This window comes from Pleurodeles waltl, chromosome 5 (genome assembly GCF_031143425.1).
Source record: "Pleurodeles waltl isolate 20211129_DDA chromosome 5, aPleWal1.hap1.20221129, whole genome shotgun sequence".
Lineage (NCBI taxonomy): Eukaryota > Metazoa > Chordata > Amphibia > Caudata > Salamandridae > Pleurodeles > Pleurodeles waltl.
In genome coordinates, this window is record NC_090444.1 from 30,399,130 (window position 1) to 30,425,274 (window position 26,145).

Consider the following 26,145-nt stretch of genomic DNA (forward strand, 5'->3'; position numbering starts at 1 on the left):
ATAGGGGGATTCTGCAGGAAGAACAAACACCAGCAATGCAACAACAGTGGATTTCCGGACCTGAGTACCTGTAAGACAAGGCAACCAAGTCCAATAGTCGCGACAGTGTCGAGAGTGGGCACGAGCCCAGGAAATGCCAGCTGAGGGTGCAAGGAAACTGCCACCGGATGGAAGAAGCTTGGTGTTCTGCAAGAAAGAAGGGAGCTAGGGACTTCTCCCTTGGAAGACGGATGTGCCACGTCGCGATGAAGCTAGGTGAGGTGTTCCCACACAGAAAGACTGCAAACAAGTCTTGCTAGCTGCAAGGGTTGTGGTAGAGGTTTTTGGGTGCTGCTGTGGCCCAGGAGGGACCAGGATGTCGCCACTTGGAGGAGGAGACAGAGGAGGCGACCAGCAACTCAGGGAGACCTCACAGAAGCAGGCAGCACCTGCAGAAGTACCTGAACAGGCACTTTGAAGTAAAGTGAACCGGAGTCCATGCGAAGTCACAAAAGGGAGTCCCACGACGCCGGAGGACAACTCAGAAGGTTGTGCACTGCAGGAAGGAGTGTGCGGGACCCAGGCTTGGCTGTGCACAAAGGAAATCCTGGAAGAGTGCACAGGAGCCGGAGCAGCTGCAAATCACGCGGATCCCAGCAATGCAGTCTAGCGTGGGGAGGCAAGGACTTACCTCCACCAAACTTGGACTGAAAAGTCACTGGACTGTGGGAGTCACTTGGACAGAGTTGCTGAGTTCCAGGGACCACGCTCGTCGGGCTGAGAGGGGACCCAGAGGACCAGTGATGCAGTCTTTTGGTGCCTGCGTTAGCAGGGGGAAGATTCCGTCGACCCACAGGAGATTTCTTCAGAGCTCCTGGTGCAGAGAGGAGGCAGGCTACCCCCAGAGCATGCACCTCCTGGATACAGTTGAGAAAGCCAGCAGGATGAGGCGATACAAGGTTGCTAGTAGTCGTCTTGCTACTTTGTTGCGGTTTTGCAGGCTTCCTCAGCAGTCAGCGGTCGATCCTTTGGCAGAAGGTGAAGAGGGAGATGCAGAGGAACTCTGGTGAGCTCTTACATTCGTTATCTGAAGAATTCCACAAAGCAGAGACCCTAAATTGCCAAAAAGGAGGTTTGGCTACCTAGGAAGGAGGATTGGCTACCAAGAGAGGTTAGAGAGTCTCAGAAGGAGTCTCTGACGTCACCTGCTGGCACTGGCCACTCAGAGCAGTCCAGTGTGTCCCCAGTACCTCTAAATCAAAGATGGCAGAGGTCTGGGACACACTGGAGGAGCTCTGGGCACCTCTCCTGGGAGGTGCAGGTCAGGGGGGTGGTCACTCCCCTTTCCTTTGCCCAGTTTCGCGCCAGAGGAGGGCTGGGGGATCCCTGAACATGTGTAGACTGGCTTATGCAGAGATGGGCACCATCTGTGCCCATCAAAGCATTTCCAGAGGCTGGGGGAGGCTACTCCTCCCCAGCCCTCACACATATTTCCAAAGGGAGAGGGTGTTACACCCTCTCTCAGAGGAAGTCCTTTGTTCTGCCTTCCTGGGCCAGGCCTGGCTGGACCCCAGGAGGGCAGAAACCTGTCTGAGGGGTTGGCAGCAGCAGCAGCTGCAGTGAAACCCCGGGAAAGGCAGTTTGGCAGTACCCGGGTCTGTGCTAGAGACTCGGGGGGATCATGGAATTGTCCCCCCAATGCTAGAATGGCATTGGGGGGACAATTCCATGATCTTAGACATGTTACATGGCCATGTTCGGAGTTACCATTGTGACGCTATACATAGGTAGTGACCTATGTGTAGTGCACGCGTGTAATGGTGTCCCCGCACTCACAAAGTCTGGGGAATTTGCCCTGAACGATGTGGGGGCACCTTGGCTAGTGCCAAGGTGCCCACACACTAAGTAACTTTGCTCCCAACCTTCACTAGGTGAAGGTTAGACATATAGGTGTCTTATAAGTTACTTAAGCGCAGTGATAAATGGCTGTGAAATAACGTGGACGTTATTTCACGCAGGCTGCAATGGCAGGCCTGTGTAAGAATTGTCGTAGCTCCCTATGGGTAGCAAAAGAAATGCTGCAGCCCATGGTGATCTCCTGGAACCCCAATACCCTGGGTACCTCAGTACCATGTACTAGGGAATTATATGGGTGTACCAGTATGCCAATGTGAATTGGTAAATTTAGTCACTAGCCTGATAGTGACAAATTTGGAAAGCAGAGAGAGCATAACCACTGAGGTTCTGGTTAGCAGAGCCTCAGTGAGACAGTTAGGCATCACACAGGGAACACATTTAGACCGCAAACTTATGAGCACTGGGGTCCTGGCTAGCAGGGTCCCAGTGACACATAACAAACATACTGAAAAAATAGTGTCTTCACTATGACCACTGGGCCCTGGCTAGCAGGATCCCAGTGAGATAGTGAAAACACCCTGACATATACTCACAAACAGGCCAAAAGTGGGGGTAACAAGGCTAGAAAGAGGCTACTTTCTCACACAACCACCCCCCCCCAAACGAAGCACAATAAGGCTAACCTTGGCCAGTTTAGACTTTATTGTCTAAGTGGTGATAAGTAGAGAGTAGCTCTGCAATAGACTGGTTACTCCCTTTATCATCCACTATATGGTTACTTCCCTGTGGGGATGTAAACCACCCTGTTTGAAGTTTATTTAGCTAACCAACAATGTGAAGATGTATTCTCAGAGTTCCTATCAGTAAGTATTAGTTTAGCACAGTGGGCATTTTCCACTAGACCTATTTCTAGTGATGAGAATGCCAGACAGGGATGCTGTCTCAGTAAAGCCATAGCTGGGCAAAAACTTTGTCCATGTGGCTGGAAGAGAGAACAGGGATGCTGTTTCTCTTGAGTTGGAGCAGGGCAGGGACGCTGTTCTATGAGCTCCACACTAGGGCAGGGCTGCTGTCCTAAGGCCCATATTTATACTTTTTGACGCTAAACTGCGCTAACGCAGTTTAGCGTAAAAAAATTTAGCGCCGTCTAACGCCATTCTGAAGCGCCATGCGGGCGCCGTATTTATGGAATGGCGTTAGCCGGCGCAAGCAGACCGGCGCTGCCTGGTTTGCGTGGAAAAAAAACACGTAGACCAGGCAGCGCCGGCGTTGGGAAAAAATGACGTTAGGGCGTCTTAAAATGGGGCAAGTCAGGTTGAGGCAAAAAAATCGCCTCAACCCGATTTGCGCCATTTTTTTACGACGCCCAGACGCCATTTCATGACTCGTGTCTTAGTAAAGACAGGAGTAATGCCCCCTTGCCCAATGGCCATGCCCAGGGGACTTGTGTCCCCTGGGCATGGTCATTGGGCATAGTGGCATGTAGGGGGGCACAAATAAGGCCCCCCTATGCCACCCAAAAAAAAGTAAAAAAATATAAAAAATAATACTTACCTGAACTTACCTGAATGTCCCTGGGGTGGGTCCCTCCATCCTTGGGTGTCCTCCTGGGGTGGGCAGGGGTGGCAGGGGGGTCCCTGGGGGCAGGGGAGGGCACCTGTGGGCTCATTTTGAGCCCACAGGCCACTTAAGGCCTACCCTGACCCAGGCGTTAAATAGTGGCGCAAATGCGGGGTTTTTTGACCCGCCAACTCCCGGGCGTGATTTTTGCCCGGGAGTATAAATACGACGCATTTGCGTCGCCGTCATTTTTTTAGACGGGAACGCCTTCCTTGCATCTCATTAACGCAAGGAAGGCGTTCACGCAAAAAAATGACGCTATTTGCCAATACTTTGGCGCTAGACGCGTCTAACGCCAAAGTATAAATATGGCGTTAGTTTTGCGCCGAATTTGTGTCGAAAAAAACGACGCAAATTCGGCGCAAACGGAGTATAAATACGGGCCTAAGTGTTTTGAGGCAGTGCAGGGTTGCTGCCCTAAAGTTTCTCTGGGAGGGTTGGAGGGATGCTCCATGTTAACTACAATGGTGGACTTTTTCTCACCAATATTAGTTATCCCACAGGGAAGTACTTCCACCTCAGGGAGTACAGCTGTGCCAGCTGATGATTCCCTTAGTACAGGTGCCACCCCAGGAGAGGTTTCTTCTACCACAGGAATGGTATCCTGAATGGCAGGGTGGGTAGGGGATACTGTGATGCCCTTTTTACCTGTTGTTGGAGAAGGATCCTGAGTTTTCAGGCCTGTTCCTTTCCTTTGCTTTTTCATTTCAGTAGAAATGAGAGGGAGCAATTCCTCAGGGATACCCAGCATGGCTGCATGGGTATGACACTCTACCTCAGCCCAACCTGAAATCTCTAGGCCATTACCTAAGAGACAGTCTACAGGTAAGCTAGGTGACACTACCACCTGCGTAGGGCCAGTAACTCCACCCCAACTAAGCTGAAATATAGCTAAGGGAAGACACTTAGTGGAGTTATGGACATCAATGATCTTGTACTGTTGTCCAATGATGTGTTGTTCAGAAGGCACTATGTTTTCAGTCACCAAAGTGATACTGGCACCTGTGTCCGTGTAGGCCTGGGCCTCAACACCATTTATTGAAACTGTCTGCCTGTACTTATCCATTGTAAGGGGACAAGCAGCCAGTGTGGCAAGGCCAATGCCACCAGGTGTGACAGAAACTGTCTTAGGACTTACTACCCCAGTTTCTATGATGGACCCATAAGCGAACCCAACTACACGCTTACTTTGACTGTTGCCAGCAGTCCCACCACTATTACCACTACTGCTAGGGGCACTAGAGTTTGATGTATTAGTGGTGGTTGGCTCAGGGGGTTTACCTGGACAGGACTTATCCCCTTGCCAATTGCCTTTATTTGTACACACATAGCACCAAGGCTTTTTAATGTGTGTATGTTGTGAAGAAGAGGAAGAATTTGATTTATCCCCACCCCCTGAAGAGTGTTTAGGATGTGAAGATGGATCTTTGGTTTTACCCTTATCCCCATGCTTATCCGGAGATTTCTCACCATCTTTCTTCTTGCCATCCTTGTCACTCCCTGTATGAACCTTTCTGTTCACTCTTGTTCTGACCCATTTGTCTGCCTTCTTTCCCAATTCTTGGGGAGAGGTCAGATCTGAGTCCACTAGATATTAGTGTAACAAGTCAGACACACAGTTATTCAGAATATGCTCTCTCAGAATAAGATTATACAGGCTTTCATAGTCAGATACTTTACTGCCATGTAACCACCACTCCAAGGCCTTCACTGAACAGTCTACAAAGTCTGTTGAGTCTTGAGAGGACTTTGTTCTGGTGTCTCTGAACTTAATCCTGTATTGTTTAGTGGTTAAGCCAAATCCATCCAAGAGTGCATCCTTCAAAACTGCAAAATTGTTAGCATCACTTTCTCTGACAGTAAGGAGCCGATCCCTATCCTTTCCAGTGAAAGATAGCCACAATATAGCAGGCCACTGCCTTTGAGGGACCCCCTGTACCACACAGGCCCTCTCAAGTGCAGCAAACCACTTGTTGATGTCATCCCCCTCCTTGTAAGTGGGGACTATCTTGTGCAGATTCCTGGAATCGTGCTCTCTAACAGGATTACTATCAGGAATACTGCTGCTGCCACCATGGGGTCCAAACCCCAATCTCTGTCTTTCCTTCTCCAGGTCTAGGAATTCCCTATCTAAGGCCAGCAGTTGCTGTTTAAGCTTCAGTCTGGTCTCTTCAACCCTCAACTTTTTGACTTCCCCTTCTAACAAGTTATCCTCAGGGTGGGTGGGCTGGGAATGCTTGGACACAGAAGACACATTGGAAACAACAGAGGGGGATCTGTCCCTAACTGACTGAACCCTAGCAACTTGGCCTCTAGGAATAAAGACTTCCCTACTGTGATGGGAACCTCCATTGCTACCAACATTACTGGGTGTCTTGTCAGAGGGAAAATCCTGATCAGAACCCTCCCTCCCCCCCTCAAGGAGATCCCCCGAGTCAGATTGGGAACCTTCTATTAACCTCTCATTTGATGTGCATGCTTGGGACTCATGATTCACAATAAGCATGTTAAATAGAAATTCTTTGGTAGGGTTCTTTCCTATCACTAAACCTCTTTCTAAGAAGAGACTCCTTAGGCTCTTGTAATTCAAATTGTCATAAGTAGTATTGACCATTTTAAGAGTAGAGTCTTCTACAGACATGATAGTAAAGGGTTTAGAAATAGTGAGAAGGAAGAAAAAGTTTCAGAACTTTTTAAAGAACAGAGATTAAAACTTTTTCTAATTTTTAGAAACGTTTAGAAGTTTTAGAATACTTTTCAGTACTTTGTAAAAAGTTTGAGAGAAGAAAAGCAAAACTTTTTGGTTAGGTGTACATACACTGAACTGTTTTGCTTATTATTCTCTTATTAAAAGTACACAATGACAAAGTGGTAAGTAGTTACAAGTACTTATCCCACCGCTGCACAACCAATATAGGAGTCTGGCCTAGCTTGTAGTGTGTACCAGAGGTACTTACACCTTGTGCCAGGTCCAGTTATCCCTTATTATTGTAGAAGAGGTGTTTCTATCAGCTTAGGCTGGTAGAAGGTAGCTATTGCAAAGCAGCTTAGGCTGAACTAGGAGACATGTAAAGCTCCTACTATACCACTGGTGTCATATGCACATATCATAAGAATACACAATACACAGAAGTACTAAAAATAAAGGTACTTTATTTTTATGACAATATGCCAAAAGTATCTCTGTGAGTACCCTCAGTATGAGGATAGGATATATACACAAGATATATGTACACAAACCAAACTTAGGTAAGTAATAGCAAGAAAAGTAATGCAAACAGTGTAGAATTACAATAGATTGCAATCGGAGCACATAGGTATAGGGGCAACACAAACCATATACTCCAAAAGTGGAAAGTGCACCTACTACCCCCAGAGAGCACAGAAGTCATGATAGGGAGATTCTGCAGGAAGAACAAACACCAGCAATGCAACAACCGTGGATTTACGGACCTGAGTACCTGTAAGACAAGGGGACCAAGTCCAATAGTCGCGACAGTGGCGAGAGTGGGCAGGAGGCCAGGAAATGCCAGCTGAGGGTGCAAGGAAGCTGCCACCGGATGGAAGAAGCTTGGTGTTCTGCAAGAAAGAAGAGAGCTAGGGACTTCTCCTTTGGAAGATAGATGTCCCATGTCGCGATGAAGCTTGCAGATGTGTTCCCACGCAGAAAGACTTCAAACAAGCCTTGCTAGCTGCAAGTGTCGTGGTAGAGGTTTTTGGGTGCTGCTGTGGCCCAAGAGGGACCAGGATGTCGCCACTTGGAGGAGGAGACAGAGGAGGAGCCCAGCAACTCAGGGAGACCTCACAAAACCAGGCAGAACCCGCAGAAGTACCTGAACAGGCACTTGGAAGTAAAGTGAACCAGAGTCCATGCGAAGTCACAAAAGGGAGTCCCACAACGCCGTAGGACAACTCAGAAGGTTGTGCACTGCAGGAAGGAGTGTCAGGGACCCAGGCTTGGCTGGGCATGAAGGAAACCCTGGAAGAGTTCACAGGAGCTGGAGCAGCTGCAAATCACGTGGTACCCAGCAATGCAGTCTTGCGTGGGGAGGCAAGGACTTACCTCCACCAAACTTGGACTGAAGAGTCACTGGACTGTGGGAGTCACTTGGACAGAGTTGCTGAGTTCCAGGGACCACGTTCGTTGGGCTGAGAGGGGATCCAGAGGACCAGTAATGCAGTCTTTTGGTGCCTGCGTTAGCAGCGGGAAGATTCCGTCGACCCACGGGAGATTTCTTCAGAGCTCCTGGTGCAGGGAGGAGGCAGGTTACCCCCCAGAGCATGCACCACCTGAAAACAGTTGAGAAAGCCGGCAGGATGAGGCTAAACAAGGTTGCTAGTAGTCGTCTTGCTACTTTATTGCAGTTTTGCAGGCGTCCTGAGCAGTCAGCGGTCGATCCTTTGGCAGAAGGTGAAGAGGGAGATGCAGACGAACTCTGGTGAGCTCTTGCTTTTGTTATCTGAAGAATTCCCCAAAGCAGAGACCCTTAATAGCCAGAAAAGGAGGTTTGGCTACCAAGGGAGGAGGATTGGCTACCAAGAGAGGTAAGAGTCTATCAGAAGCAGTCTCTGACGTCACCTGCTGGCACTGGCCACTCAGAACAGTCCAGTATGTCCCCAGCACCTCTAAATCAAGATGGCAGAGGTCTGGGACACACTGGAGGAGATCTGGGCACCTCCCTTGGGAGGTGCAGGTCAAGGGGGTGGTCACTCCCCTTTCCTTTGTCCAGTTTCGCGCCAGAGCAGGGTTGGGGTATCCCTGAACCGGTGTAGACTGGTTTATGCAGAGATGGGAACCATCTTTGCCCATAAAAGCATTTCCAGAGGCTGGGGGAGGCTAATCCTCCCCAGCCCTCACACCTATTCCCAAAGGGAGAGGGTGTTACACCCTCTCTCAGAGGAAGTCCTTTGTTCTGCCTTCCTGGGCCAGGGCTGCCTGGACCCCAGAAGGGCAGAAACCTGTATGAGGGGTTGGCAGCAGCTGCAGTGGAGACCCCGGATAGGCCGTTTGGCAGTACCCGGGTACTGTGCTAGAGACCCGGGGGATCATGGAATTGTCCCCACAATGCCAAAATGGCATTGGGGTGACAATTCCATGATCTTAGACATGTTACATGGCCATGTTTGGAGTTACCATTGTGACGCTATAAAGAGGTAGTGACCTATGTGTAGTGCACGCGTGTAATGGTGTCCCCTCACTCACAAAGTCCAGGGAATTTGCCCTGAACGATGTGGGGGCACCTTGGCTAGTGCCAGGGTGCCCACACACTAAGTAACTTTGCACCCAACCTTCACCAGGTGAAGGGTAGACATATAGGGGACTTATAAGTTACTTAAGTGCAGTGGTAAATGGCTGTGAAATAACGTGGACGTTATTTCATGCAGGCTGCAATGGCAGGCCTGTGTAAGAATTGTCATAGCTCCCTATGGGTGGCAAAAGAAATGCTGCAGCCCATAGGGATCTCCTGGAACCCCAATACCCTGGGTACCTCAGTACCATATATTAGGGAATTATATGGGTGTACCAGTATGCCAATGTGAATTGGTAAATTTAGTCACTAGCCTGTTAGTGACAAATTTGGAAAGCAGAGAGAGCATAACCACTGAGGTTCTGGTTAGCAGAGCCTCAGTGAGACAGTTAGGCATCACACAGGGAACACATAGAGGCCACAAACGTATGAGCACTGGGGTCCTGGCTAGCAGGGTCCCAGTGACACATAACAAACATACTGACAACATAGGGGGTCATTACAACATTGGCGGTAAAAGGCGCTTACCGCCGTGCAGAAGACCGCCAATACACCGCCGGGGCCGCGGTAGACCGCCACAGCTATTATGACACACATCTCGGAATCCGCCGAAATTCAGACACCCACACAACACCAAAGGTCAGTGATAAACATGCGGAAACAAATCCTCCACCTCCACGCCAACAAAAACACGCCCATGCTATTACGACCCACGAATCCACGCGGCGGTCATTCAACCCCGGTATTCCATCGGCGGTACACAATGCCACGCTCAAAATACACACACATCTACAAAACACTGCCACATTGGACAATTCAAAATACACACACCTGATACACATACACACACCACTCTCACACACCCAACACAATATAAAACACACACCCACATCACCCACAAACCCCTACGACCAGAAATTCTGAAAGAAGGCCAGAGAGACAGCACAGCAATTGACAACCCCATCACACAGAGGCACACAACACCATCACCCACACAACATCCACGCACAAAACACCACACACCACTACACTCACCACACTCATCACCACATACACCACCCCACACCTCACCCACACCACCCCATGGCACGCCAAAGACACCCCCGCTTCTCCGAGGAGGAGCTCCGGGTCATGGTGGAGAAAATCGTCCGGGTAGAGCCACAGCTATTTGGCTCACAGGTACAGCACACATCAATAGCCAGGAAGATGGAGTTATGGCGCAGAATAGTGGACAGGGTCAATGCCGTGGGACAGCACCCAAGAAATAGGGAGGACATCAGGAAGAAGTGGAACGACCTACGGGGGAAGGTGCGTTCAACGGTCTCCAGGCACAATATCGCTGTTCAGCGGACTGGCGGCAGACCCCCACCTCCTCCCCCACAACTAACAAAATGGGAGGAGCAAGTCTTGACCATCTTGCATCCTGAGGGCCTTGGAGGAGTCGGTGGAGGATGGGACACTGGTAAGTCAAATCTTAACTATCATATCCCCCACCCTACCTGCATGCTATCACCCCCCCCACCCTCACCCCCTCCAATATCACTCCAAATCCTCACTAATGTACCCATAACACAAACCACCCATCCCAACACCAAGCCCTGCATGACACAACTAAGCATGGTCACCCTTCACTAAAGCATGCTCACTGCACATACCCATAACACCCCCCCAACCATCATCACACAAGCCCCCACAATGGAATGCTTGCACTGGGGTACACGCACACCCACCAATTGCACACCATGACACACACACATGCTATAATCATGGTCTTATGCCCCTGCAGGAACCCGAAGGACCGTCACCACACCAGAGGGTCCAGACAACACCACTCCACCCCCAGAAGAGGCCCACAGTGACGACAGCAGCTCTGCCCTACTGGATCTTGATGACCAGCCCGGACCATCATGGGCCTCAGGACAGTCGGTTCCCCTTGCACAGGCACAGCCCAACACCGACCTTCCACCCTCTGGTAACACCAGCACAGCACCCACCCAACCGGCCCAAACCTCCCTACCCAGGACAGGTCAATCAGCGGTGTGTCCACCACTACAGGGCACCCAGGGTAACCTACCACCCCAACAACAACAGGGACCTGGGGGCAGTGGTAGTGGGCACACAGTCCAGGGGACGGAGGCCCAGGAACATAGGGGAACTGGGAGGGCTGCTGTGCGACAGAGGGAGGACAGGCCAAGGGAACCAACTCTCCACGAGGCCCTCTCCTCCATCATGGGAGCATACCACCACTCCCAGGAGACGATGGCGACGGTCCTGGACAAGTTGCAGGAGACCCTGCGCCTGCAGGAGGAACACTATTTGGGGTTCAGGGAGGAGCTCAGGACCATCGGCTCCGCCCTGGGCACCATCGTAGGGGTGCTGAAGGACATACAGCAGACCTTGAGGGACACCGTGGCACTCCAAGGGGTCCCTGACACTAGAAACAACGATTAATACCCACCACCTCTGCCGGCGCTAGTGGACAGGACGCCCCGCCACAGGACCACCACACCAGCACCCCACCCCCTGCAGACGGACAACCACCACGCAAGCGGTCCCTGAGATCCAGGAACAGGACAGAGCAAGATGGCAAGACCCCCGCCAGGAAATGAGACCACCCTGATTGTCCTCCCACTGTCCCACTTTGTTACCCTGTCCATATTCGAACTGCCCCAGCTCCACTTCCTATGCCCAGATGGGCAGTGCACCTGTGAGACTAATAGACTGGACTCTGCCATGGACATTCCTCAACCATCCCCCATCACCATTTTACAACCCCCCTTCATTTTCTGATTTGTATTATCAATGACAGTGTCATAATGGATGTACCATTGTAAGGCTAACATACCTATGTCACACATCACAAAACCTTGAAGGATGCAAGCAGTTGACACGTAGGTTACCACACCTGTGAAACCGTATTGGAAGGGTACAACTCAGTTAACAAATAGTGAGTGAAATCGACAAACAGGATAGAGATAGACGTGTGAAAGTTAATGTAATGTTAAACCAGAAAATGTTCTCACCTGTGTGTCACTGGAAATATTGCTGTATGACTGACTCCCTGTTGTCGTTTTCTTCTTCCTCAGCTTCATCCTCATCACTGTCCACAGGCTCCACAGACTCCACAGCTGCTACAACACCGTCATCTGGATCATCCTCCTGCAGAAAAGGCACCTGGCGTCGCAATGCCAAATTATGGACCATGGAGCAGGCGATGATGATGTCGCACACCTTCTTCGGTGAGTAGAATAGGGATCCACCTGTCATATGGAGGCACCTGAACCTGGCCTTCAGGAGGCCGAAGGTGCGTTCGATCACCCTCCTAGTCCGCCCATGGGCCTCATTATACCGTTCCTCTGCCCTGGTGTAGGAAAGTACCATCTTGCCTGGCATGTTACCCCCATTTTTCACTGTATATATGTTGTTTTAGTTGTATGTGTCACTGGGACCCTGCCACACTGGGCCCCAGTGCTCATAAGTGTGCCTGACTGTGTTACCTGTGTTATGACTAACTGTCTCACTGAGGCTCTGCTATCCAGAACCTCAGTGGTTATGCTCTCTCATTTCTTTCAAATTGTCACTAACAGGCTAGTGACCAATTTTACCAATTTACATTGGCTTACTGGAACACCCTTATAATTCCCTAGTATATGGTACTGAGGTACCCAGGGTATTGGGGTTCCAGGAGATCCCTATGGGCTGCAGCATTTCTTTTGCCACCCATAGGGAGCTCTGACAATTCTTACACAGGCCTGCCACTGCAGCCTGAGTGAAATAATGCACACATTATTTCACAGCCATTTTCACTGCACTTAAGTAACTTATAAGTCACCTATATGTCTATCCTTTACCTGGTAAAGGTTAGGTGTAAAGTTACTTAGTGTGTGGGCACCCTGGCACTAGCCAGGGTGCCCCCACATTGTTCAGGGCAAATTCCCCGACTTTGTGAGTGCTGGAGACACCATTACATGCGTGCAATACACATAGGTCACTACCTATGTGTAGCTTCACAATGGTAACTCCGAATATGGCCATGTAACATGTCTATGATCATGGAATTGCCCCCTCTATGCCATCCTGGCATAGTTGGCACAATCCCATGCTCCCAGTGGTCTGTAGCACAGACCCTGGTACTGCCAAACTGCCTTTTCAGGGGTTTCACTGCAGCTGCTGCTGCTGCCAACCCCTCAGACAGATTTCTGCCCTCCTGGGGTCCAGCCAGGCCTGGCCCAGGATGGCAGAACAAAGGACTTCCTCAGAGAGAGGATGTTACACCCTCTCCCTTTGGAAAATGGTGTGAAGGCAGGGGAGGAGTAGCCTCCCCCAGCCTCTGGAAATGCTTTCTTGGGCACAGATGTGCCCAATTCTGCATAAGCCAGTTTACACCGGTTCAGGGACCCCTTAGCCCTGCTTAGGCGAGAAACTGGACAAAGGAAAGGGGAGTGACCACTCCCCTGACCTGCACCTCCCCTGGGAGGTGCCCAGAGCTCCTCCAGTGTGCTCCAGACCTCTGCCATCTTGGAAACAGAGGTGCTGCTGGCACACTGGACTGCTCTGAGTGGCCAGGGCCAGCAGGTGACGTCAGAGACTCCTTGTGATAGGCTCCTTCAGGTGTTGCTAGCCTATCCTCTCTCCTAACCTGTTAGGTTGGCTTCTGTAAGGGACAGGTCTCCTTCTTTTCATTCCCATCATAGCTCTGTTTCTAGAAATGTCCCTCCCACCAACCCTGATGACAGAATGTTAGAGAGGGAACTCAATAAGTTGAGGGTGGAACAAACCAGACTGAAGCTTAAAAAGCAACAGCTGGATTTGGATAGACAGTCTTTTGAATTAGAGAAGGAAAGACAGAAGTTGGGTTTAGATACCCATGGTGGCAGCAGCAGTATTCCCCATAGTCATCCTGCAAAAGAGCATGATTCCAGGAATCTGCACAAGATAGTTCCCCCTTATAAGGAGGGGGATGACATTAACAAGTGGTTTGCTGCACTTGAGAGGGCCTGTGTTGTACAGGATGTCCCTCAAACGCTGCTGGGGCCCAGGAGGGACCAGGAGGTCGCAAATTGGACCTGAAGAGAGAAGGGACGTCGAGCAAGACAAAGAACCCTCACTGAAGCAGGTAGCACCCGGAGAAGTGCCAGAAACAGGCACTACGAGGATGCGTGAAACGGTGCTCGCCGAAGTTGCACAAAGGAGTCCCACGTCGCCGGAGACCAACTTAGAAAGTCGTGCAATGCAGGTTAGAGTGCCGTGGACCCAGGCTTGGCTGTGCACAAAGGATTTCCACCGGAAGTGCACAGGGGCCGGAGTAGCTTGCAAAGTCGCGGTTCCCAGCAATGCAGCCCAGCGAGGTGAGGCAAGGACTTACCTCCACCAAACTTGGACTGAAGAGTCACTGGACCGTGGGGGTCACTTGGACAGAGTCGCTGGATTCGAGGGACCTCGCTCGTCGTGCTGAGAGGAGACCCAAGGGACCGGTAATGCAGCTTTTTGGTGCCTGCGGTTGCAGGGGGAAGATTCCGTCGACCCACGGGAGATTTCTTCGGAGCTTCTGGTGCAGAGAGGAGGCAGGCTACCCCCACAGCATGCATAAGCAGGAAAACAGTCGAGAAGGCGGCAGGATCAGCGTTACAGAGTTGCAGTAGTCGTCTTTGCTACTATGTTGCAGGTTTGCAGGCTTCCAGCGCGGTCAGCGGTCGTTTCCTTATCAGAAGGTGAAGAGGGAGATGCAGAGGAACTCGGCTGAGCTCATGCATTCGTTATCTGAAGTTTCCCCAGAGACAGAGACCCTAAATAGCCAGAAAAGAGGGTTTGGCTACCTAGGAGAGAGGATAGGCTAGCAACACCTGAAGGAGCCTATCACAAGGAGTCTCTGACGTCACCTGGTGGCACTGGCCACTCAGAGCAGTCCAATGTGCCAGCAGCACCTCTGTTTCCAAGATGGCAGAGGTCTGGAGCACACTGGAGGAGCTCTGGACACCTCCCAGGGGAGGTGCAGGTCAGGGGAGTGGTGACTCCCCTTTCCTTTGTCCAGTTTCGCGCCAGAGCAGGGGCTAAGGGGTCCCTGAACCGGTGTAGACTGGCTTATGCAGAATTGGGCACCTCTGTGCCCAACAAAGCATTTCCAGAGGCTGGGGGAGGCTACTCCTCCCCTGCCTTCACACCATTTTCCAAAGGGAGAGGGTGTCACACCCTCTCTCAGAGGAAGTTCTTTGTTCTGCCATCCTGGGCCAGGCCTGGCTGGACCCCAGGAGGGCAGCTGCCTGTCTGAGGGGTTGGCAGCAGCAGCAGCTGCAGTGAAACCCCAGGAAGGGCAGTTTGGCAGTACCAGGGTCTGTGCTACAGACCACTGGGATCATGGGATTGTGCCAACTATGCCAGGATGGCATAGAGGGGGCAATTCCATGATCATAGACATGTTACATGGCCATATTCGGAGTTACCATTGTGAAGCTACATATAGGTAGTGACCTATATGTAGTGCACGCGTGTAATGGTGTCCCCGCACTCACAAAGTTCAGGGAATTGGCTCTGAACAATGTGGGGGCACCTTGGCTAGTGCCAGGGTGCCCTCACACTAAGTAACTTTGCACCTAACCTTTACAAGGTAAAGGTTAGACATATAGGTGACTTATAAGTTACTTAAGTGCAGAGTAAAATGGCTGTGAAATAACGTGGACGTTATTTCACTCAGGCTGCAGTGGCAGGCCTGTGTAAGAATTGTCAGCGCTCCCTATGGGTGGCAAAAGAAATGCTGCAGCCCATAGGGATCTCCTGGAACCCCAATACCCTGGGTACCTCAGTACCATATAATAGGGAATTATAAGGGTGTTCCAGTAAGCCAATGTAAATTGGTAAAATTGGTCACTAGCCTGTTAGTGACAATTTGAAAGTAATGAGAGAGCATAACCACTGAGGTTCTGGTTAGCAGAGCCTCAGTGAGACAGTTAGGCACCACACAGGGAACATATACATGCACACCTATGAGCACTGGGGCCCTGTGTGACAGGGTCCCAGTGACACATACATATAGGCCACAAACCTATGAGCACTGGGGTCCTGACCAGCAGGATCCCAGTGACACATAACAAACATACTGAAAACATAGTGTTTTCACTATGAGCACTGAGGCCTGGCTATCAGGATCCCAGTGAGACAGTGAAAACAGTGACAAACACCCTGACATACACTCACAAACAGGCCAAAAGTGGGGGTAACAAGGCTAGAAAGAGGCTACCTTCTCACACAACCCCCCCCCCCAAACGAAGGACAATAAGGCTAACCTTGGCCAGTTGAGACTTTATTGTCTAAGTGGTGATAAGTAGAGAGTAGCTCTGCAATAGACTGGTTACTCCCTTTATCATCCACTATATGGTTACTTCCCTGTGGGGATGTAAACCACCCTGTTTGAAGTTTTTTAGCTAAGCAACAATGTGAAGATGTATTTTCAGAGTTTCTATCAGTAAGTTTTAGTTTAGAGCAGTGGGAATTGTCCACTGAACCTATTTGTAGTGATGGAAATGCCAGACAGGGATGCTGTCTCAATAAAGCCATAGCTGGGCAAAAACTTTGTCCATTTGGCTGGAAGAGAGAACAGGGATGCTGTTTCTCTTGAGTTGGAGCAGGGCAGGGATGCTGTCCTATGAGCTCCACACTAGGGCAGGGATGCTGTCCTAAGTGTTGTGAGGCAGTGCAGGGTTTCTGCACTAAAGTTTCTCTGGGAGGGTTGGAGGGATGCTCCATGTTAACTAAAATGGTGCTGTTTTTGTCACCAATGTTAGTTAACCCACAGAGAGGTACTTCTACCTCAGGGAGTCCAGCTTTGCCAGCTGATGATTCCCTTGGAACAGGTGCCACCCCAGGAGAGGTTTCTCCCACCACAGGAATGGTATCCTGAATGGTAGGGTGGTTAGGGGATACTGTGATACCCTTTTTACCTGTTGATGGAGAGGGATCCTGAGTTTTCAGGCCTTCTCTCCTTTGCTTTTTCATTTCAGTAGAAATGAGAGGGAACAATTCCTCAGGGATGCCCAGCATGGCTGCATGGGCATAAAACTCTACATCAGCCCAACCTGAGGCCTCTAGGTCATTACCTAAGAGACAGTCTACAGGCAAGCTAGGTGATACCACCACCTGCTTAGGGCCAGTAACTCCACCCCAACTAAACTGAATTATAGCTAAGGGAAGAAACTTAGTGGAGTTATGGACATCAATAATCTTATACTGTTGTCCAATGATGTGTTGATCAGGGTGCACTAGGTTTTCAGTCACCAAAGTGAAACTGGCACCTGTGTCCCTGTAGGCCAAGGCCTCAACACCATTTATTGTAACTGTCTGCCTGTACTTATCCATTGTAAGGGGACAAGCAGCCAGTGTGGCAAGGCCAGTGCCACTAGGTGTGACAGAAACTGTCTTGGGACTGATGACATCAGTTTCCACTATGGACCCATAAGTGAACCCAACTACACCCTTTGCTTGACTGTTGCCAGCAGTCCCACCACTAGTACCACTACTGCTAGGGGCACTAGAGCTTGATGTATTAGTGGTGGTAGGCTCAGGGGGTTTACCTGGACAGGACTTATCCCCTGGCCTATGGCCTCTATTTTTACACACAAAGCTCCAAGGCTTTTTAATGTGTGCAGGTTGGGAAGAAGAGGAAGAATTTGTTTTATCCCCACCCTCTGAAGAATGTTTAAGATTTGAAGTGGGATCTTTGGTTTTACCCTTATCCCCATGCTTATCTTGAGATTTTTCACCATCTTTCTTCTTATTGCCATCTTTGTCACCCCCTGTATGAACTTTTCTGTTCACCCTTGTTCTGACCCATTTGTCTGCCTTCTTTCCCAATTCTTGGGGAGAGGTCAGATCAGAGTCTACCAGGTACTGGTGCAACAAATCAGACACACAATTATTAAGTATATGCTCTCTCAGGATTGTGTTATACAGGCTTTCATAATCAGTAACTTTACTGCCATGTAACCACCCCTCCAAGGCCTTCACTGCCTGGTCAATGAAATCAACCCAGTCTTGTGAAGACTCCTTTTTGGTCTCTCTGAACTTTATCCTGTACTGTTCAGTGGTTAAGCCATAACCATCCAGGAGTGCATTCTTAAGAACTTGGAAATTATTGGCATCATTTTCTTTCACAGTAAGGAGCTTATCCCTACCTTTTCCACTAAATGATAGCCATAGGATAGCAGCCCACTGCCTTTGAGGGACATCCTGTACAACACAGGCCCTCTCAAGTGCAGCAAACCACTTGTTAATGTCATCCCCCTCCTTATAAGGGGGAACTATCTTGTGCAGATTCCTGGAATCATGCTCTTTTGCAGGATGACTATGGGGAATACTGCTGCTGCCACCATGGGTATCTAAACCCAACTTCTGTCTTTCCTTCTCTAATTCAAAAGACTGTCTATCCAAATCCAGCTGTTGCTTTTTAAGCTTCAGTCTGGTTTGTTCCACCCTCAACTTATTGAGTTCCCTCTCTAACATTCTGTCATCAGGGTTGGTGGGAGGGACATTTCTAGAAACAGAGCTATGATGGGAATGAAAAGAAGGAGACCTGTCCCTTACAGAAGCCAACCTAACAGCTTGGTTTACAGAAACATTACTACCAGTATGGTGAGAATAAATGCTTTTGCTATGATGTGAGACAACACTATTTATATGGTGTGGCTCATCATCATTACCATCTATGCTAGATTGTCTAGTAATGGGCAGGCTAGGAAGTTTCTTTCCTGAATCTTTTCCTGGGGGAGTCCCTGAATCAGATTGGGAACTATTAGGTACTTTTTCAACAGATGAGGCACCTATGGCCTTATCCTGTTCTCTAAGCATGTTAAGTAACAGTTCCAAGGAAGGATTCTTCCCTACACTCAAACCTCTCTCTATACAGAGACTCCTTGCTCTTTTCCAGCTAAGGTTGTCATTGTGAGAAGGTAGCCTCTTTCTAGCCTTGTTACCCCCACTTTTGGCCTGTTTGTGAGTGTATGTCAGGGTGTTTGTCACTGTTTTCACTGTCTCACTGGGATCCTGATAGCCAGGCCTCAGTGCTCATAGTGAAAACACCATGTTTTCAGTATGGTTGTTATGTGTCACTGGGATCCTGCTGGTCAGGACCCCAGTGCTCATAGGTTTGTGGCCTATATGTATGTGTCACTGGGACCCTGTCACACAGGGCCCCAGTGCTCATAGGTGTGCATGTGTATGTTCCCTGTGTGGTGCCTAACTGTCTCACTGAGGCTCTGCTAACCAGAACCTCAGTGGTTATGCTCTCTCATTTCTTTCCAAATTGTCACTGACAGGCTAGTGACCATTTTTACCAATTTACATTGGCTTACTGGAACACCCTTATAATTCCCTAGTATATGGTACTGAGGTACCCAGGGTATTGGGGTTCCAGGAGATCCCTATGGGCTGCAGCATTTCTTTTGCCACCCATAGGGAGCTCTGACAATTCTTACACAGGCCTGCCACTGCAGCCTGAGTGAAATAACGTCCACGTTATTTCACAGCCATTTTACACTGCACTTAAGTAACTTATAAGTCACCTATATGTCTAACCTTTACCTGGTAAAGGTTAGGTGCAAAGTTACTTAGTGTGAGGGCACCCTGGCACTAGCCAAGGTGCCCCCACATTGTTCAGAGCCAATTCACTGAACTTTGTGAGTGCGGGGACACCATTACACGCGTGCACTACATATAGGTCACTACCTATATGTAGCTTCACCATGGTAACTCCGAATATGGCCATGTAACATGTCTATGATCATGGAATTGCCCCCTCTATGCCATCCTGGCATTGTTGGTACAATTCCATGATCCCAGTGGTCTGTAGCACAGACCCTGGTACTGCCAGACTGCCCTTCCTGGGGTTTCACTGCAGCTGCTGCTGCTGCCAACCCCTCAGACAGGCAGCTGCCCTCCTGGGGTCCAGCCAGGCCTGGCCCAGGATGGCAGAACAAAGAACTTCCTCTGAGAGAGGGTGTGACACCCTCTCCCTTTGGAAAATGGTGTGAAGGCAGGGGAGGAGTAGCCTCCCCCAGCCTCTGGAAATGCTTTGTTGGGCACAGATGTGCCCAATTCTGCATAAGCCAGTCTACACCGGTTCAGGGACCCCTTAGCCCCTGCTCTGGCGCGAAACTGGACAAAGGAAAGGGGAGTGACCACTCCCCTGACCTGCACCTCCCCTGGGAGGTGTCCAGAGCTCCTCCAGTGTGCTCCAGACCTCTGCCATCTTGGAAACAGAGGTGCTGCTGGCACACTGGACTGCTCTGAGTGGCCAGTGCCACCAGGTGACGTCAGAGACTCCTGCTGATAGGCTCCTTCAGGTGTTAGTAGCCTTTCCTCTCTCCTAGGTAGCCAAACCCTCTTTTCTGGCTATTTAGGGTCTCTGTCTCTGGGGAAACTTTAGATAACGAATGCATGAGCTCAGCCGAGTTCCTCTGCATCTCCCTCTTCACCTTCTGATAAGGAATCGACCGCTGACCGCGCTGGAAGCCTGCAAACCTGCAACATAGTAGCAAAGACGACTACTGCAACTCTGTAACGCTGATCCTGCCGCCTTCTCGACTGTTTTCCTGCTTGTGCATGCTGTGGGGGTAGTCTGCCTCCTCTCTGCACCAGAAGCTCCGAAGAAATCTCCCGTGGGTCGACGGAATCTTCCCCCTGCAACCGCAGGCACCAAAAAGCTGCATCTCCGGTCCCTTGGGTCTCCTCTCAGCACGACGAGCGAGGTCCCTCGAATCCAGCGACACCGTCCAAGTGACCCCCACAGTCCAGTGACTCTTCAGCCCAAGTTTGGTGGAGGTAAGTCCTTGCCTCACCTCGCTGGGCTGCATTGCTGGGAACCGCGACTTTGCAAGCTTCTCCGGCCCCTGTGCACTTCCGGCGGAAATCCTGTGTGCACAGCCAAGCCTGGGTCCACGGCACTCTAACCTGCATTGCACGACTTTCTAAGTTGGTCTCCGGCGACGTGGGACTCCTTTGTGCAACTTCGGCGAGCACCGTTTCACGCATCCTCGTAGTGCCTGTTTCTGGCACTTCTCCGGGTGCTACCTGCTTCAGTGAGGGCTCTTTGTCTTGCTCGACGTCCCCTCTCTCTGCAGGTTCAATTTGCGACCTCCTGGTCCCTCCTGGGCCCCAGCAGCGTCCAAAAACGCCAAACGCACGATTTGCGTGTAGCAAGGCTTGTTGGCGTCCATCCGGCGGGAAAACACTTCTGCACGACTCTCCAAGGCGTGGGGGATCCATCCTCCAAAGGGGAAGTCTCTAGCCCTTGTCGTTCCTGCAGTATTCACAGTTCTTCAGCCTAGTAAGAGCTTCTTTGCACCAACCGCTGGCATTTCTTGGGCATCTGCCCATCTCCGAGCTGCTTGTGACTTTTGGACTTGGTCCCCTTGTTCCACAGGTACCTTCAGACAGGAATCCATCGTTGTTGCATTGCTGATTTGTGTTTTCCTTGCATTCTCCCTCTAACACGACTATTTTGTCCTTAGGGGAACTTTGGTGCACTTTGCACTCACTTTTCAGGGTCTTGGGGTGGGTTATTTTGCTAACTCTCACTATTTTCTAATAGTCCCAGCGACCCTCTACAAGGTCACATAGGTTTGGGGTCCATACGTGGTTCGCATTCCACTTCTGGAGTATATGGTTTGTGTTGCCCCTATCCCTATGTTTCCCCATTGCATCCTATTGTAACTATACATTGTTTGCACTGTTTTCTAAGACTATACTGCATATTTTTGCTATTGGGTATATATATCTTGTGTATATTTCCTATCCTCTTACTGAGGGTACACTCTAAGATACTTTGGCATATTGTCATAAAAATAAAGTACCTTTATTTTTAGTATAACTGTGTATTGTGTTTTCTTATGATATTGTGCATATGACACTAAGTGGTACTGTAGTAGCTTCACACGTCTCCTAGTTCAGCCTGAGCTGCTTTGCTAAGCTACCATTATCTATCAGCCTAAGCTGCTAGACACCCTATACACTAATAAGGGATAACTGGGCCTGGTGCAAGGTGCAAGTACCCCTTGGTACTCACTACAAGCCAGTCCAGCCTCCTACAGTCATATGCAAGTTTGGACAGATCAACACTTTGGCCTGTGCCAGACATTTTTAGAGAGAGTTAAAGTGATAGAAAAAGAGAAAAAAGTTTTCAGAACTTTTTGGAAAGACAGAAAAAAAACTTTTTAAACTTTTATGAACTTTTTGAAAGTTTAGGAGTACTTTTCAGCACTTAGAAAAGAGTGAAAAGAGGAAATGCAAAACTTTTTGGCTATGTGTATATACACTGACCTTGTTTTGTATATTTTTCTCTTATGAAAAGTACAATGACAAGAGTGGTAAGTAGTCTCAAGCACTTATCCCAGCACTGCACAACCAATGTAGGAGGCTGGACTGGCTTGTAGTGAGTACCAAGGGGTACTTGCACCTTGCACCAGGCCCAGTTATCCCTTATTAGTGTATAGGGTGTCTAGCAGCTTAGGCTGATAGATAATGGTAGCTTAGCAGAGCAGCTTAGGCTGAACTAGGAGACGTGTGAAGCTACTACAGTACCACTTAGTGTCATATGCACAATATCATAAGAAAACACAATACACAGTTATACTAAAAATAAAGGTACTTTATTTTTATGACAATATGCCAAAGTATCTTAGAGTGTACCCTCAGTGAGAGGATAGGAAATATACACAAGATATATATACACAATAGCAAAAAATATGCAGTATAGTCTTAGAAAACTGTGCAAACAATGTATAGTTACAATAGGATGCAATGGGGAAACATAGGGATAGGGGCAACACAAACCATATACTCCAAAAGTGGAATGCGAACCACGAATGGACCCCAAACCTATGTGACCTTGTAGAGGGTCGCTGGGACTATTAGAAAATAGTGAGAGTTAGAAAAATAACTCTCCCCAAGACCCTGAAAAGTGAGTGCAAAGTGCACTAAAGTTCCCCTAAGGACAAAAGAGTCGTGTTAGAGGAATAATGCAGGAAAGACACAAACCAGCAATGCAACAACTGTGGATTTCCAATCTAGGGTACCTGTGGAACAAGGGGACCAAGTCCAAAAGTCACCAGCAAGTCGGAGATGGGCAGATGCCCAGGAAATGCCAGCTGTGGGTGCAAAGAAGCTTCGACTGGACAGAAGAAGCTGAGGTTTCTGCAGGAACGGAAAGGTCTAGAGACTTCCCCTTTGGTGGACAGATCCCTCTCGCCATGGAGAGTCGTGCAGAAGTGTTTTCCCGCCGAAAGGACGCCAACAAGCCTTGCTAGGCGCAAATCGTGCGTTTGGCGTTTTTGGACGCTGCTGGGGCCCAGGAGGGACCAGGAGGTCGCAAATTGGAACTGATGAGAGAGGGGACGTCGAACAAGACAAAGAGCCCTCACTGAAGCAGGTAGCACCCGGAGAAGTGCCAGAAACAGGCACTACGAGGATGCGTGAAACGGTGCTTGCCGAAGTTGCACAAAGGAGTCCCACGTCGCCGGAGACCAACTTAGAAAGTCGTGCAATGCAGGTTAGAGTGCCGTGGACGCAGGCTTGGCTGTGCACAAAGGATTTCCGCCGGAAGTGCACAGGGGCCAGAGTAGCTTGCAAAGTCGCGGTTCCCAGCAATGCAGCCCAGCGAGGTGAGGCAAGGACTTACCTCCACCAAACTTGGACTGAAGAGTCACTGGACCGTGGGGGTCACTTGGACAGAGTCGCTGGATTCGAGGGACCTCGCTCGTCGTGCTGAGAGGAGACCCAAGGGACCGGTAATGCAGCTTTTTGGTGCCTGCGGTTGCAGGGGGAAGATTCCGTCGACCCACGGGAGATTTCTTCGGAGCTTCTGGTGCAGAGAGGAGGCAGGCTACCCCCACAGCATGCACAAGCAGGAAAACAGTCGAGAAGGCGGCAGGATCAGCGTTACAGAGTTGCAGTAGTCGTCTTTGCTACTATGTTGCAGGTTTGCAGGCTTCCAGCGCGGTCAGCGGTCGTTTCCTTATCAGAAGGTGAAGAGGGAGATGCAGAGGAACTCAGCTGAGCTCATGCATTCGTTATCTGAAGTTTCCCCAGAGACAGAGACCCTAAATAGCCAGAAAAGAGCGTTTGGCTACCTAGGAGAGAGGATAGGCTAGCAACACCTGAAGGAGCCTATCACAAGGAGTCTCTGACGTCACCTGGTGGCACTGGCCACTCAGAGCAGTCCAATGTGCCAGCAGCACCTCTGTTTCCAAGATGGCAGAGGTCTGGAGCACACTGGAGGAGCTCTGGACACCTCCCAGGGGAGGTGCAGGTCAGGGGAGTGGTCACTCCCCTTTCCTTTGTCCAGTTTCGCGCCAGAGCAGGGGCTAAGGGGTCCCTGAACCGGTGTAGACTGGCTTATGCAGAATTGGGCACCTCTGTGCCCAACAAAGCATTTCCAGAGGCTGGGGGAGGCTACTCCTCCCCTGCCTTCACACCATTTTCCAAAGGGAGAGGGTGTCACACCCTCTCTCAGAGGAAGTTCTTTGTTCTGCCATCCTGGGCCAGGCCTGGCTGGACCCCAGGAGGACAGCTGCCTGTCTGAGGGGTTGGCAGCAGCAGCAGCTGCAGTGAAACCCCAGGAAGGGCAGTTTGGCAGTACCAGGGTTTGTGCTACAGACCACTGGGATCATGGGATTGTGCCAACTATGCCAGGATGGCATAGAGGGGGCAATTCCATGATCATAGACATGTTACATGGCCATATTCGGAGTTACCATTGTGAAGCTACATATAGGTAGTGACCTATATGTAGTGCACGCGTGTAATGGTGTCCCCGCACTCACAAAGTTCAGGGAATTGGCTCTGAACAATGTGGGGGCACCTTGGCTAGTGCCAGGGTGCCCTCACACTAAGTAACTTTGCACCTAACCTTTACCAGGTAAAGGTTAGACATATAGGTGACTTATAAGTTACTTAAGTGCAGTGTAAAATGGCTGTGAAATAACGTGGACGTTATTTCACTCAGGCTGCAGTGGCAGGCCTGTGTAAGAATTGTCAGAGCTCCCTATGGGTGGCAAAAGAAATGCTGCAGCCCATAGGGATCTCCTGGAACCCCAATACCCTGGGTACCTCAGTACCATATAATAGGGAATTATAAGGGTGTTCCAGTAAGCCAATGTAAATTGGTAAAATTGGTCACTAGCCTGTTAGTGACAAGTTGAAAGTAATGAGAGAGCATAACCACTGAGGTTCTGGTTAGCAGAGCCTCAGTGAGACAGTTAGGCACCACACAGGGAACATATACATACACACCTATGAGCACTGGGGCCCTGTGTGACAGGGTCCCAGTGACACATACATATAGGCCACAAACCTATGAGCACTGGGGTCCTGACCAGCAGGATCCCAGTGACACATAACAAACATACTGAAAACATAGTGTTTTCACTATGAGCACTGAGGGTTGGCTATCAGGATCCCAGTGAGACAGTGAAAACAGTGACAAACACCCTGACATACACTCACAAACAGGCCAAAAATGGGGGTAACAAGGCTAGAAAGAGGCTACCTTCTCACACTCATCAGAGTTCATCTGCATCTCTCTCTTCACCTCCTGACTAGGAATCGACTGCTGACCGCGCTGGAAGCCTGCAAAACTGGCACAAAGTAGCTAAGACGACTACTGCGACCTTGTAACGCTGATCCTGCCGCCCTCTCAACTGTTTTCCTAGTGGTGCATCCTGTGGGGCTAGTCTGCCTCCTCTCTGCATCAGAAGCTGCGAAGAAATCTCCCGTGGGTCGACGGAATCTTCCCCCTGCAACCGCAGGCACCAAAAAGCTGCATCACCGGTCCCTTGGGTCTCCTCTCAGCATGACGAGCGAGGTACCTCGAATCCAGCAACACTGTCCAAGTGCCCCTCACAGTCCAGTGACTCTTCAGTCCAAGTTTGGTGGAGGTAAATGCTTGCTTCCCCACGCCAGACTGCATTGCTGGGAACCGCGACTTTTGCAGCTACTCCGGCCTCTGTGTACTTCCGGCGGAAATCCTTTGTGCACAGCCAAGCCTGGTTCCACGGCACTCTAACCTGCATTGCACAACTTTCTAAGTTGGTCTCCGGCGACGTGGGACTCCCTTGTGCAACTTCGGGTGAGCACCGTTTCACTCTTCTTTGTAGTGCCTGTTCTGGCACTTCTGCGGGTGCTGCCTGCTTCTGAGAGGGCTCCTTGTCTTGCTCGACGCCCCCTCTGTCCCCAGACGAAATTGGCGACATCCTGGTCCATCCTGGGCCACAGCAGCGTCCAAAAACGCTAACCTCAAGACTTGCAGCTAGCAAGGCTTGTTGGCGTCCTTTCGGCGGGAAAACACAATTCTGCACGACTCTCCACGGCGTGGGGGATCCATCCTCCAAAGGGGAAGTCTCTAGCCCTTGTCGTTCCTGCAGAATCCTCAGCTTCTTCTGTCCAGTAGAAGCTTCTT